We start from the raw sequence: 14,296 nt of genomic DNA, 5'->3' as shown, positions 1-14,296 counted from the left end.
TTTTTTTGTGTTGTCCTTGTCTGGTTTTGATATTAGGATAATGTTGGCTTCGTAGAATGAGTTAGGAAGCCTCCCCTCCTCTTCAATGTTTTGGAAGAGTTTGAGAAAGACAGGTATTAAGTCTTTGAATGTTTGGTAGAATTCACCAGGGAAGCCATCCTGTCCTGGACTTTTATTTTTGGGAGGTTTTTGATTGCTGTTTCAATCTCCTTACTGGTGATTGGTCTATTCAAATTCTCTACTTCTTCTTGGTCCATTTTTGGAAGGTCGTATGTTTCTAAGAATTTATCCATTTCTTCTAGATTATCCAATTTGTTGGCATACAGCTTTTCATAGTATTCTCTTATTATCTTTTGTATTTCTGAGGTGTCCATTGTAATCTCTCCTCTTTCATTTCTGATTTTATTTATTTGAGCCTTCTCTCTTTTTTTCATGGTGAGTCTAGCAAAGGGTTTGTCGATTTTGTTTATCTTTTCAAAGAACCAGCTCTTGGTATCATTGATTTTCTCTATTGTTTTTTTAGTCTCTATTTCGTTTATTTCTGCTCTGATTTTTATTATTTCCTTCCTTCTGCTGATTTGCGGCTTTGCTTGTTCTTTGTTTTCCAGTACCTTTATATGCACTCTTTAGACTGTGTATTCGGGATTTTTCTTCTTTGTTGAGGTAGGCCTGAATTGCTATAAACTTCCCTCTTAGAACCTCTTTTGCCATATCTCTCAGATTTTGGCATGTCGTATTTTCATTTTTGTTTGTCTGCAGGAATTCTTTGATTTCTCCTTTGATTTCTTCATTGACCCAGTCGCTGTTCAGTAGCATTTTGTTTAATCTCCACATTTCTGTGGCTTTTCTGGTTTTCTTCCTGTAGTTGATTTCTAGATTCACACCTTTGTGGTCAGAAAAGATGCATGGTATTATTTCGATCTTCTTAAATTTACTGAGACTTGTTTTGTGGCCTAATATGTGATCAATCCTGGAGAATGTTCCACGTGCATTTGAAAAGAATGTGTATTCTGTGGTTTTTGGATGGAATGTTCTATCTTTACCTACTAAGTCCATCTGATCTAATGTGTCCTTTAAGGCCAGTGTTTCCTTATTGATCTTCTGTTTGGATGATCTATTCATTGATGTAAGTGGAGTGTTAAAGTCCCCTACTATTATTGTGTTACTGTCTATTTCTCCTTTTATGTCTGTTAATAGTTGCTTTATATATTTAGGTGCTCCTATGTTGGGTGCATAGATATTTACAAGTGTTATATTTTCTTGTTGGATTGTTCTCTTTATCATTACGTAGTGCCCACCTTTCTCTCTTGTTACAGTTTTTGTTTTAAAGTCTATTTTGTCTAATATAAGTATTAATACCTCCACTTTCTTTTCTTTTCCATTTGCAGGGAATATATTTTTCCATCCTTTCACTTTCAGTTTGTGAGTGTCTTTAGCTCTGAAGTGTGTCTCTTATATGCAGCATATATATGGGTTTGTTTTTTTATCCAGTTGGCCACTGTATGGCATTTGATTGGAGCATTTAGTCCATTGACATTTAAAGTAGTTATTGATAAATCATAACATTAATTTTAATGAGTAGAATGAAATCTGGTTATAGCTAATCTATTTAAAAATTGAGTCACCAATCCAATTATAAACATTTTCCTTATTCATTTCCTCATGATGCCTACTTTATCATAAATGAGCTTCGTATATATAATTGGGCAATTTTTGAGCTTTTTCAACATGTTTCATTAATTTCTGATTCTATTTTTTGTCTTTTAGCTCAAGTGGCTCTCAACCAGGGGTGATTTTGCCCCTCAGGGGACATGAGCCAGTGTCTACAGATATTTCTGGCTATCACAACTGGAGGAGAAGGTGCTACTGGCATCTGGTGGGTAGAGGCCAGGGATGTGCTAACCATCTTACAATCACAGGAGAGCCCCACAACAAAGAATTACCCGGATCAAAATGTCAATATTACTGGGGTTGAGGAACCCTACTTTAGCTCTGTATTTTCTTTACTGATGTTTTATAATCTGTCTAAGTGCATTAAATGTAATTTAAGACCAGCTACCTCCCCCATTTCTCCTTCTTTTCAAAATACCAATTGGTCAAGTGAAACTTTCCCTATTTGCAGTTGATATGATTTTATATATAGAAAACCCTAAAGAACCCACAGAAAACTACTAGAAATAATCAACAACTACAGCAAAGTTGCAGGGTACAAAATCAATTAAAAAAAAAACAGTTGCATTCCTATACACTAACAATGAACTAGCAGAAAAAGAAATCAAGAATACACTCTCATTTAAAATTGCAACAAAAAGAATAAAATACCTAGGAATAAACTTAATGAAAGAGGTGAAAGACCTGTGCACTGAAAACTATAAGTCACTATTTAAAGAAATTGAAGAAGAGACAAAGAAATGGAAAGATATTTCATGTTTATGGCTCAGAATAATCATCATAGTCAAAATGTCCATACTATCTAAAGCAGTCTACAGATTCAGTGCCATCCCAATCAGAATCCCAATGACATTCTTCACAGAAATAGAACAAAGAATCCAAAAATTTATATAGAACAACAAAAGACCCCGAATAGCCAAAGAAATCCTGAGAAAAAAGAACAAAGCTGGAGGCATCACAATTCCTGACTTCAAAACATATTACAAAGCTATAGTAATCAAAACAGCATGGTACTGGCACAAAAACAGACAGAGAGGACAGTGGATCAGAATTGAACGCCCAGAAATAAAACCACACATCTACGGACAGCTAATCTTTGTCAAAGGAGCCAAGAATGTACAATGGAGAAAGGAACGTCTTTTCAATAAATGGTGTTGGGAAAACTGGACAGCCACATGCAAAAGAATGAACGTAGACCATTATCTTTCACCATACGCAAAAATTAACTCCAAATGGATTAAAGATTTGAATGTAAAAACTGAAACCATAAAAATCCTAGAAGAAAATATAGGCACACTCTTTGACATTGGTCTTAGCCATATCTTTTCGAATACCATGTCTACTTGGGTAAGGGAAACAAAGGAAAAAGTTAACAGGGGCTGGCCCCGTGGCCGAGTGGTTGGGTTCACACGCACTGCTGTGGGTGGCCCAGTGTTTCATTGGTTCGAGTCCTGGGTGTGGACACGGCACTGCTCATCGAACCACGCTGGGGTGGTGTCCCACATGCCACAACTGGAGGGACCCACAACAAGGAGTGTGCAACTGTGTACCGGGGGGCTTTGGAGAGAAAAAGGAAAAATAAAATCTTTAAAAAAAAAGAAAAAGTTAACAAATGGGACTACAGCAGACTAAAAAGCTTCTACAAAGCAAAGGAGACTATCAACAAAATGTAAAGACAACCCACCAACTGGGAGAAAATATTTGCAAATCATTTATCAGACAAGGGGTTGATATCCAAAGTATACAAAGAACTCACACAACTCAACAACAATTAAAAAAAAAACTCCATCAAAAAGTGGGCAGGGTATATGAACAGACATTTTTCAAAGGAAGACATACAGATAGCCAACAGGCCCATGAAAAGATGCTCAACATCACTAATCATTAGGGAAATGCAAATCAAAACTTACAATGAGATACCACCTTACACCAGTCAGAATGGCTGTGATTACCAGGACCAAAAACAACAACTGTTGGAAAGGATGTGGAGAAAAGGGAACACTCACACACTGCTAGTGGGAATGCAAACTGGTGCAGCCGCTATGGAAAACAGTATGAAGATTCCTCAAAATCACTAAGAATAGGGGCCGGCCCTGTGGCCGAGTGGTTAAGTTCACACGCTCTGCTTCGGCGGCCCAGGGTCTCGCCAGTTCAGATCCTGGGTGTGGACATGGCATCACTCATCAGGCCACACTGAGGCGGCGTCCCACATGCCACAACTAGAAGAACCCACAACTGAAATACACAACTATGTACTGGGGGGATTTGGGGAGAAAAAGCAGAAAAGAAAAAAAGATTGGCAACAGTTGTTAGCTCAGGTGCCAATCTTTAAAAACAAACAAAAAAACAAAACTAAGAATAGAAATACCATATGACCCAGCTATCCCACTACTGGGTATCTACCCAAAAAACTTGAAATCAACAATCCAAAGTAACATATGCACCCCTATGTTCACTGCAGCACTATTCACAACAGCCAAGACATGGAAACAATCCAAGTGTCCAGTGAGCGATGATTAGATAAAGAAGATGTGGTATATATACACAACGGAACTACTCAGCCATAAAAAAAGACAAAATTATCCCATTTGCAACAACATGGATGGACATGGAGGGTATTATGCTAAGTGAAATAAGCCAGACTGAGAAAGACAAACACCAGATGATTTCACTCTTATGTGGAAGATAAACAAACACATGGACAAAGAAAATAGCTCAGTGGTTACCAGGGGAAGAGGGGTGGAGGGTGGGCACAAGTTGTGAAGGGGAGCACTTATGTGGTGACAGACAAGAAATAATGTACAACTGAAATTTCATAATGATGGAAGCTATTATGAATCTCAATTTTAAAAAAAACAACAAAATATCAATTGGTCTCCCTGAATGTTTATGTTTGCAAATGAATTTTAGAATAGCCTCTGTCAAGAAAAAAGAAAATTCTTTTCAGATTTTGACTAGAATTGAATTGGTGTTACAAATTAACTTATATTCCCAGTCAACCTTCTATTATAGCTCTAGTTTGTAAGTAGCAAGTCTTTAACCAAGGAAAATTTCCAGTCAAATTTTCTAGTTTTCTTACTTTGTCATAAACATCTGCTATGTTTATTCCTAAATATTTTACAAGTTTCTTGCTCTAAAATGGGATCTCTTTATCATTAAATGGCTATTTCTGGATACCACTTTTTATGTCAAACAACATTACTAAAACTCATAATTTGAGTAAAGTTTGGCTGGTGTCTTTCTCTTTTCAAGTCATAAAGTAACACAGTTTGTAGATTCTTTCCAATGTTTATCTTATTTTCGTTGAGTTCTTACAGCATAAGCTTGGACTTCCAAGCTAATTTTAATAAATAATATTGATAGATTTAAAAATGTAAAATATTTCTCAATTAAGTGAAATCTTCTTGACTTTTAATATTGATCATTTATCCTTTTAAGTTAAAAATAACAAACAACTTGAAATAACCCTTTGTGTGAAAAATGTAAGCTACAGATCTTTGTTTTAAAGTAGTTACTACCGGTCTTTTGATATTATCACACAGTAAGTACATGTGTGTATGTGTACGTATATATCACACACACATATGCACATATACATATAATAGACCTGTAAAAAATTAATGTGTCATGGCAAAGAGCCGGATGTGCTAGCTAGGTTAGGATATGTTGGCAATGCAATGATGTGCTTAAGCTCCTTGAAGTACAAGGAGTTATTCAGGAGCCATCAAGGGTAAAAGGTATCTCTGTAGCAGGTCAAATTGTAATTTCCCCTGGCATCCCTGCAGAATAACATGACTGATTCTTGAATGGACTTGAACAAAAATACTTCTGACCTAATCTTTAGTCCTTCAGTGATAGCAATCCCTAAACCCCTCTTTACCAAGATCTGTTTTGTCACCTCATCCACCTCTTTACAGATTTTCCTGGAGGCTTCACAGGGCAGTCAAGAGTGACTGAGCTGCACATTCTCTTCACAGATCAAAACTGTACACAAACACTTCTCTCCAAACGGACTCACATTTCTGGCTCTCTCTATAAATATATGGAGTCATAGAAGTTTGGAGTAAGAGATACAATACTGACAAAATAAATTATTTAATCAAATGATCACACACTTTTTTTGGTCTGCATTTAGCCTTCTGTGAATACTATTAAAACAATGGTACATCTGCATTTGAGGTGCTTATGATCAAACTTTTTCAGTGTGTTTCCCTTCTTAGGTACAAAGTATTAGACTTAGAATCTGATTGGCAATAAGGAGCGATGGAAGGATTGTGAAAATGAATTGCAACCCAAATGATACAAGGTAGAAATTGATAAAGAATATTCTATATACAAAATTCTAAGAAATATTTCCCCAAGGTTCAGGAGGTCATAGGTTTCCCCTTGATTGCTTCACATAATAGACAGGAAAGCATACCATAATCACATATCAACCATGACTTTTAATTTGTAAAGTTGACATTGATAAGCGACAGGAAGGTAATATCTGTTTATAAATTTTATGTTTCTGTACACTTACTATTTTAATATTAACCTTAAAATTTCTACAGTGTATATATAATGTTAAACAAGTCTTATTTGAATTTAACATCGTGCTTATTAAAAGTATCTGTATGGCAGGTTGCCCAGTAGCATAGTGGTTAAGTTTGTGTGTTCTGCTTCGGCAGCCCAGGGTTCACAGGTTTGGATCTTGGGCGCAGACTACACACAGCTCATCAGGTCATGCTGTGGGGGCATCTCATATACAAAATAGAGGAAGACTGGCAACAGATGTCAGCTCAGGGCCAACCTTCCTCGCAAAAAAAAAAAAGTATTTGTATGGATCGTATCTTTTTCTGAGTGCTTACTTTAAACATTTTATGTATTTTTGGGCATTCAAAGAAGCTCTTGATTTATTACCATTAATAAGAGGCTTAAAGGTTTGAAGAGGTGTAAAAATGGCTAAACCATTAAAAAATTCTGACAAACTGTAAAAGAAATGGCACGTTGATGTTAAAGGAGTGATCAAGTAGACTATGAGTAATAAAACCCACTGTGGCTAAAACGGACAGAGAACTCAGAAGATTGAGAATAATGACTGGATAAAAGAAGAGTAAAACACCCTAGGACAAATCGAATAGCTCCCTCCAGGTATAAATAGCCAACAAGCCATTATCATTGAGGAGGGAATTACCCAGGAAACGTGTTACAACTGACAACATCATATTACACTTGTAGTCTGTCCTCATGTTACACATCTCTCTCCGTCCTTCTGCTACAGGTATGTCTATCATATTCAAAGAACACTTTCCTATATATTTATACTTTACAGTGATCCTTGATACTCAGAGGAATATATTTTTGACAAGATTTGCTTACACCTTCTGAAATCTGTAGTTATATAGTGATAATAGTATATGGCTCTCCAAAAGTTTGACCATTGGACTCATAAACTATTGTAACTGAGAAGAATGAAGTTGGTAATTACGTTTATCCTAAAATAAAATACACCAACACTTTAATAACTATTATTATGTTCTCCTAGAATTGCACATGTTGCTTTGGGTAAAGTTGGCATTCTGAATTACTACCATTTAGATTCTAGGGAACAGAAGAGGTATCTCAAAGGCCGTAGAAAGTAAAAGGTAAGAGCAAAGGATGTGGAGTTAGACAACTTGAATTAGAACCCTACCTGTGTAATCTTGGCCAGTTAATTTACCTCCCTGTGTTTCCATTTCTTCATGTGTAAAATGGGGGTAATAATACCTACCTCACTGGCTTGTTGCAAGGATTAAAACAAGCTAATTTAGGAAAAGCACTTAGCACAGTTCCTGACATGCAGTAAATATTAGATATTTACTATAATAACACCTACTTCATCCGTCTGTCTGTCTGTCCATCGTCCATCCATCCTCCATCGACTCACCCTCTTGGTTCTGTTTCTCTAGAAAACCTGACTAATACACATTTTCAGTTTGGATTCTAAGGCGATCCTCTCTGTCCAAAGGACTAAAATCTTTTCAGCATATGAACCCATTAAGAACAAATCTCCCAGAAGAATTGAAGTCCGAGAGGCACAGAGCCGCTGCATCAGCAAGCCACGCCCAGAGTTAAGGAGGTGGACATAACTAGTACAGTTCAGACTTGTTGTTCAGAATGGACATAACCAAATAATCAACCCACTTATAGAATAATCTCTAGCCAAAGACCACAGAACACATCTGTAGGTGAACAAGTTGGATTTGTCACCCGTTGCAGCGAGCGAGAAAACACACCGTGGGTAACCGCCAGGTGTCTCAGGAAGACAGGGTTAGCAGGAACTTACGGGAGGGGGGCTTTGACTGAGTGATTTGAGCAGGGTCCAAGGAAGCAGGCTTCTCTCTAGATTGGGTACTTTCAGAAAGCAGGGAGAATTTTATGATTTTCTCAATAAATCTCATCTAAGGGCAGGCAGACTAGTGAGACTGAAGCTATAATTGGTAAAGAAATAGCAGTCACTCCTATTAGCTGAGAGAGGGGGCTGTTTGGTATTTTGTGGCTTGGACGATCCTCATGTTTTGTCTGTGTTCAGATGTGAATTCAGAGTGGTCTTGTTTTTGTCTTGATCCATCACAGTCAGAGAATGGCCTTGTCTGATGCTGATGTCCTGTGAGATTGCCTATGTTCAACAGGAGAACACCTCAGCTGACAGCACTAGGCCAGCTCCTGGGAACCAGGGCTTCTTTTCTCTTTCTCACCATCTTAGCGAAGTTCATTTCTGACTGGGTGGGTGACCCCTTGTGAAATCTCAAGTCCTATCTTTTCAATTATTACTTTCAGCAGCAACATCCGAATTCTGAAATGAACCAGGGGCTCATAAAACCACAATTAAAATTATAGCATGAATATAAAATTAAATTTAATTAAGATTAAAAATGATCAACGAGATGACCAAACAAAACTGATCAACAGAAATGTGTAAATTTCATTATATTCATACGACACAAGGTCAAATTTGGGAAAAAACTCATGGGAGACTATGAATTCTCTTATAATCAAATCCATTATAAAGAACGAGAGGAAGAAAGAGTAAGAGTCAAGCAGACCCTGCAGAGGGCCCCAGAGAGTAGGGTGGGAATGGGCTGCAGAGACTAGTCTTTCCTGTCTGCTCCTAACCAGTAGCTACTTCCCACACAAACCCCACAGAGCCCAGGGATCTCCTGTGCCCCTGGATTAAGGATTGAGGGGCCCCTGAGCAGCCTGAGTCATTATCTACAATGTCCTTATCTTCTCCCAGATGACCCCCTCGGTGCCCTAAAGAAGTAGCATGGGTCACAATAACTTCTGCGAGGTGCATGCAATTCATATCTCAGTACCCTAAAGTCAGCAGTACGTTTGCCTACGTCAGAATGCCACTATCTATTTGATTGCAGCACTAACCATTGTTTGTGGTGTTAGCAAATTGGGGTTGACGATCACAACTTAAATTGCCAGGACAGCAAAAAGTAATTACAGGACAGCAAAATACATGACATTTGGTTTTATCACTCCAAAAATAATTCAACATCTGAAGGAAACTTAAGTGGTTATGAAACTAATCCATATACTTGCAGGAAGTACCACTCATTCTTCACATCTAAGGCTCCACTATTCCTGGGCTCACACCTGGGTTATCACTGCCCGATCAAACTGTCTGCAGGAATCAGTGTTAATCTTGAAGACAGAGCAAATGATTCAATGGGCAAGGCTGTGATCCAGAAGATAGTTGATGTGCTATTTTTAAAACTTCTCACTGATACAATAATCCACACTTGTAGAAATTTCTTAGACTATCTCAGTAGCTAAAAAATGGACAAATCTGGAATGGTCAGATTCCTTTACATTGATTTGATGTGGAAATCAAATACTGGCTAGCAAGAAAATTACACTGTCAACTGCTCACAGTATGTTGTCAGTTTTACCCTATACATCTTCATGGTTTGCACCAAACATAAGTCCTTCATCATGAGTTGGTTGATCCTATCTTCCTAATCAGTAGAAAATGGAAAGGAGATTGTGTAAAGGGAAGAAGCACAGATTATCGGCCTGTAGATGTGCTGGGGGACTGAATGTGCCCAAGAAATCTGAGAAAGGACCCTAAACAGAGACCGACAAGGAGCAGATGTTTCATTCACTCCCCAGTTGCCTTAAAGGTCGGTCCTGTCTATAACATATCTACGCTGAAATACCCACACAGCACACATCTCCACTGGACAGGAAAAACTCCCAGATGAAAAAAGTCTGCCTCTTTGACTACCATGGACCTTATACCTTAGCTTATTTGATTCATTTCAGAGAAAGCCTTGTGAAGAAACTCGGACTGTCAAACTTTCTGTGTCTCAGACTCACCTGGAGGGCTTGTTACAACACTGAGGACGGGATTCATCCCTAGGCTTTCTGATTCATTATATCTGCAGTGGGAGCTATGAATTTGCATTTCTAACAAGTTCCAACATGATACCGATGCCACAGGTTTGAGACCGCCCTTGAGAACCACAGATGAAATTCTTTACTTTATTATTTCCTGGGCTCTCTGAGGGCAGGCCTCTCTCCTCGCCCAAGGCTCTCACAGTTGTGTTCAATAAATGATTGTTAGTGAGTGAACGAGGAAACTAAGGCAGAGAGACTAAATGGTCTGCCCGAGTTGGATGTTTCTCTTCTTAGCCCAGCCAAAGGGGGAACAGCTAAAGGGAGTGGTGGTGGACAGAGAGGTCTATCTTTGGAAATGTGAATGGTACCAAATGACAGTTCACAACGAATTAGAATTTGTGTGGATCTTTTAGAAAACCGCTCCAAAGAATTCATTAGAAATTTTCTATATCTTTTCTCTGACTGCTGTGGAACAAGTACTTAATGGAATTACCTTTACAAATATATTAATTTATTCTACCCTGAGGATATTATATTCAGTGATTTGGCAAAACTAATGTGAACTAATAACGGACACACATTTACAGAGACTAAGCAAATTTTCCAGTAGAGAGATACTTAGCCATTTGGAACAAATGAAAGTTGAGGTATAGAGATTACAGAAGAGCTGTAATGTCCAAAAGAAGTACTAGTGTTTACAGAGAGAGCAGCACAAATTGATGAAAATTCAGAGCTAAAATGCATGCTGACAAAGGAAACTATCACAAGGGGGTCGAAAACCCACCAACACCACCACTAAGAAATTCTCAACCACTGACAGATGCTCAGGTTCCAGAGATATTCTCCATATGTCTCTTCCCTAAGGATGCATGAGCTACAACTACACCTTCTCAGAGCACTTGGTTCTCTCCAGTGGAGTCAGGCAAACAGTGACTGCCCACTCACTTCCATCCTGCCAATGAAATATCCCGTGCATACTGTCCCTTTAAAAATCCTAAATCTGTTCCACAGACCAAAGCTGAAATCTCACAGCCTACAGGGACCAACATGAGTGAAATTGGGAGAACTTAAGGTAACAGGTAGCAACATGACTCGGTTAACCAAGAATTCTATGCTCTGTTTAAAGGGGAAGCTGTTTCCCAGCTTCATGAGATTGCTGCCTTGTGGAATGTGATCCCAGTGTTATCAGATCTGCCAATCTTTCAAGGGGTGTCAGAACGTGGATTTGCAAGTAAAGTTTCCTGTTAAAAGTGTGTAACCCAAACAAAACATGTTTGTAGGTAGGACGGGGCCACTAGCCTTCATTTAGGACCTCTCCTTAGACTCCAGGAAGTCCTTCTTGGGTCCTGTTTTCCTGGTTATTGCACCACCTCCTTCTGGAGCTGTATTCTGCTCCTCCTGTGAAGAGCACTCCTTCTGTTTTCAAACTCTATCACAGGCTCAGAATTCTTCCTCCCCTAATTCCTGAAGGATAAGCCAGGTGGATCATGGTTCCATCAGGAATTCTTTAATCACTTCACATGCTGATCTTTAGTGATGACTTTGCCATTGGTGGGGAGTGGGGGTGGCCTGCTGTCACATAGCCCGGAGCTAACTTAAGAGGTGGAAGCTTGGGTTCTATTCCCCATGCTTACACTTAGTTTCTCTTCAGCCCTTACCATTCCATCTCAGGCCCCTGGTACAATATTCTGAAAATGCACGTGGGTCCCAAGAAAGAGAGCACTCTGCCCAGTTGCTCAGAGTATGAAGACTGTCAAACCACAGCTAGAGAAAACCACAGCATTGAAAAAAACTGAATCAAAGAATTAGAGGATGTGAAGACAACTCTGCTTAATTCTCCCAATTTGGGTACAGTTACAGGATAGAGCGCAGCCCTTGTAATAATTCTGCAGGTCAGAATGGTCTAATGCTTCTAATTCCTTCTCTAGCGCTGCCTTCTTCATTTCTCGTAAGAGGAAAAGTGAGAGGAAGGGAAGGGGGTTGTATATCCAGGTTTTTCTTGATGGTTTACTTACTCATACACTGAACCAATATTTATTATCTTACATTTTTTATACATGGAGCATACAGTCTTGAGTAGACAACAATAGAGAATCAAACAGATAATTACAGATTGTAAAAAGTGTAATCTGGCAAATAATCAAGATAACGCAAATAATCACAGAGGAAAACTTAGCACACATGTATGTGCTGTGTGTCCATACTCCTGGCCTGGGATAGAAGGGGGTAGGTGATGTCCCCTTTGGGAGGGATTCCAATGGGGAAGGGCTATGTTCACTCTAAGTCCTAGGAAGGCCATAGAGGGGCTGCTCTGATGGCCCACTTTATGCTCTTACAGGAGATGTCAAACCCCAAGGTTCTGTCCACCTACTGATGCCAGGACCCTCTTCTGCCTGGTGGGCTCCTACAGCAGCTCTGAGCTCTTGAAGGAGAGATCAATTACAGGCATTGGTGGTAGTTGCAGGGAAAATATAACTAGCCCACAAACAATTAGACATGTGACAGTTTAGTAGGAAAATCTAAATGTCATAGCTGGCAGCTGAATCAATGCTCATTTCCAACTCCTTTCAAGAAGATAATATGCTGGCAAAGGATCCAAATTTAAAACCCTTTCTCCATCCCCACTTCTACCTCTTTGCTGTAAGCAAGAGAACCTTGGACAATCTGCTTGCAACGCAAAAGTATGGAACAAAAACGGTACCTGAGCAGAGAGCTGAGAGTGCAGACTAGAGGACAAAGCTTAGCCTGTAGAATGGAGTAAATGGAGTCACAGGCTAATGTGTCAAAGCAGCAGGTGTCTTACTAAACATCCTCAGATACACCTCCTTGGAAGGACTGTACTCAAAGTGAACTTCCAGAAAGTTAATCAGAAGGCTAAGGGTGTGGGCCTTGATATCGCATGTGTTTGTTGTGTGTGTGGCCAAGTCTGATCTGCTATCTTCCTTCCCAGGGCATGGATTCAGATATTCACAGAGCGTCTTTTGTTATACGGACAAGTCCTAAGTTAAAAAGGCCTCCAGGTAATCACTGTAAGTCAGTAGTTCTTAAACCTTTTTCGGCCTCATCACTTTTGAGAAATAGTCTAGCTCCTATAAATCCTTTGGTCACTGTGACTTGACTTCTCACACTTGCCAGAATCCCTGAGGAAACATGTTGCTGTAATTTGTGGGCACACTCCCCCTGGCCCCCAGGACTATCCTACCCTCTGCCAACAATCAGTTGAGATTCTCTATAAGATGACATAGAGCATCTCTATGTCTTACAATTACAGGAAAGATTATGATTCCTCAACTGAGGAAGCAGCAACTCTTTGCTTAACCAAAACTTATTTTTGTCTGAGCCCATGTATTTTACACAAGCCCGGAAGTATAGGACACTCACATAGAATTTATGGGAGAGTTCAAATGTGACATCACTTTAGTGCTGGCATAGGGCCCAGCACAAAGAAAAATGTCAATAAATACATATTGAATAAATGCTGATAAATATCTGATAAACATTTTTAAGATCTAAGGCCATGATACGATAGACCTTTTAGGTGGCTATGTTTGTCATATCCAAAGGGCATTGTCAATGTGAACTTAATAAACATTAAAAATTAGGTGAAAATATAAAACAAAATGCTTAAATGTGTATTTGTCCCAAATAACAATGACTTCCAGGTGCACATCTCATACCTACCGGCTACTTTCCTGCAGATAGCAAAGCCTTACTTATTCATGACTGACTTCTGTTTAGAAACACTTAATTTCTGGCATTGACAAGATCTCTTCTTGGAAAAGAGATTTTTCAAAAACTCTTATGATACGAGCTTCTCTAAAATAGTTTTTCTTACAATAAGATCCACCTGCCAACTGCATATAGCATCATGTGGGGTAATTGTTTAAAATGTAGATTCCTAATCAACCATCTTCTCTGAACCTAATCTCTGAGGAGCCAGGAATCTACGTTTCTAACTCTTCTAGTGATTCTCATACATAGTGAAGTTTTAGAACCACTGCTAAGACCTTGAGAATAGGGAAAGATAATTTCCAAAAAGAAAAAAAATGAATTGAACATATGAAGGCTCCTTGCAGATACATAGGATTTTGCAAGCATTAATGACTCCATTCTTTCTTCCAACGGGGATTTAAATATATAATAACCACACTGTGTAGGTAACAAAACTATGGGACATGTGAGTACCTTAAAGGCTACAAAGCTAGCATTGTAATTATTAAAATAAAATCCACAAGAAACTAGAATGAGCACACTT

The 14,296-nt window shown here is 38.8% G+C and overlaps 1 protein-coding gene and 1 long non-coding RNA gene across 6 annotated transcripts in view; one reads left to right on the top strand and one right to left on the bottom strand.

The window, feature by feature from the left end:
- The window catches only part of LOC139079602 (uncharacterized), a 37,753-nt gene extending 35,434 nt beyond the window's left edge, over nt 1–2,319 (top strand). Inside the window, exon 5 of the long non-coding RNA XR_011533346.1 lies at nt 1,768–2,319. This is a non-coding gene — a long non-coding RNA (uncharacterized lncRNA). The remainder of the gene's footprint in view (nt 1–1,767) is intronic.
- The window catches only part of PLPPR1 (phospholipid phosphatase related 1), a 264,088-nt gene that overhangs the window by 90,444 nt on the left and 159,348 nt on the right, over nt 1–14,296 (bottom strand). The window lies entirely within an intron of this gene.

Source organism: Equus przewalskii, chromosome 26 (genome assembly GCF_037783145.1).
Source record: "Equus przewalskii isolate Varuska chromosome 26, EquPr2, whole genome shotgun sequence".
In the NCBI taxonomy this organism is placed as follows: domain Eukaryota; kingdom Metazoa; phylum Chordata; class Mammalia; order Perissodactyla; family Equidae; genus Equus; species Equus przewalskii.
Note: the sequence above shows the minus strand (reverse complement) of the source record. Positions and strands in the feature narration are given on the sequence as shown.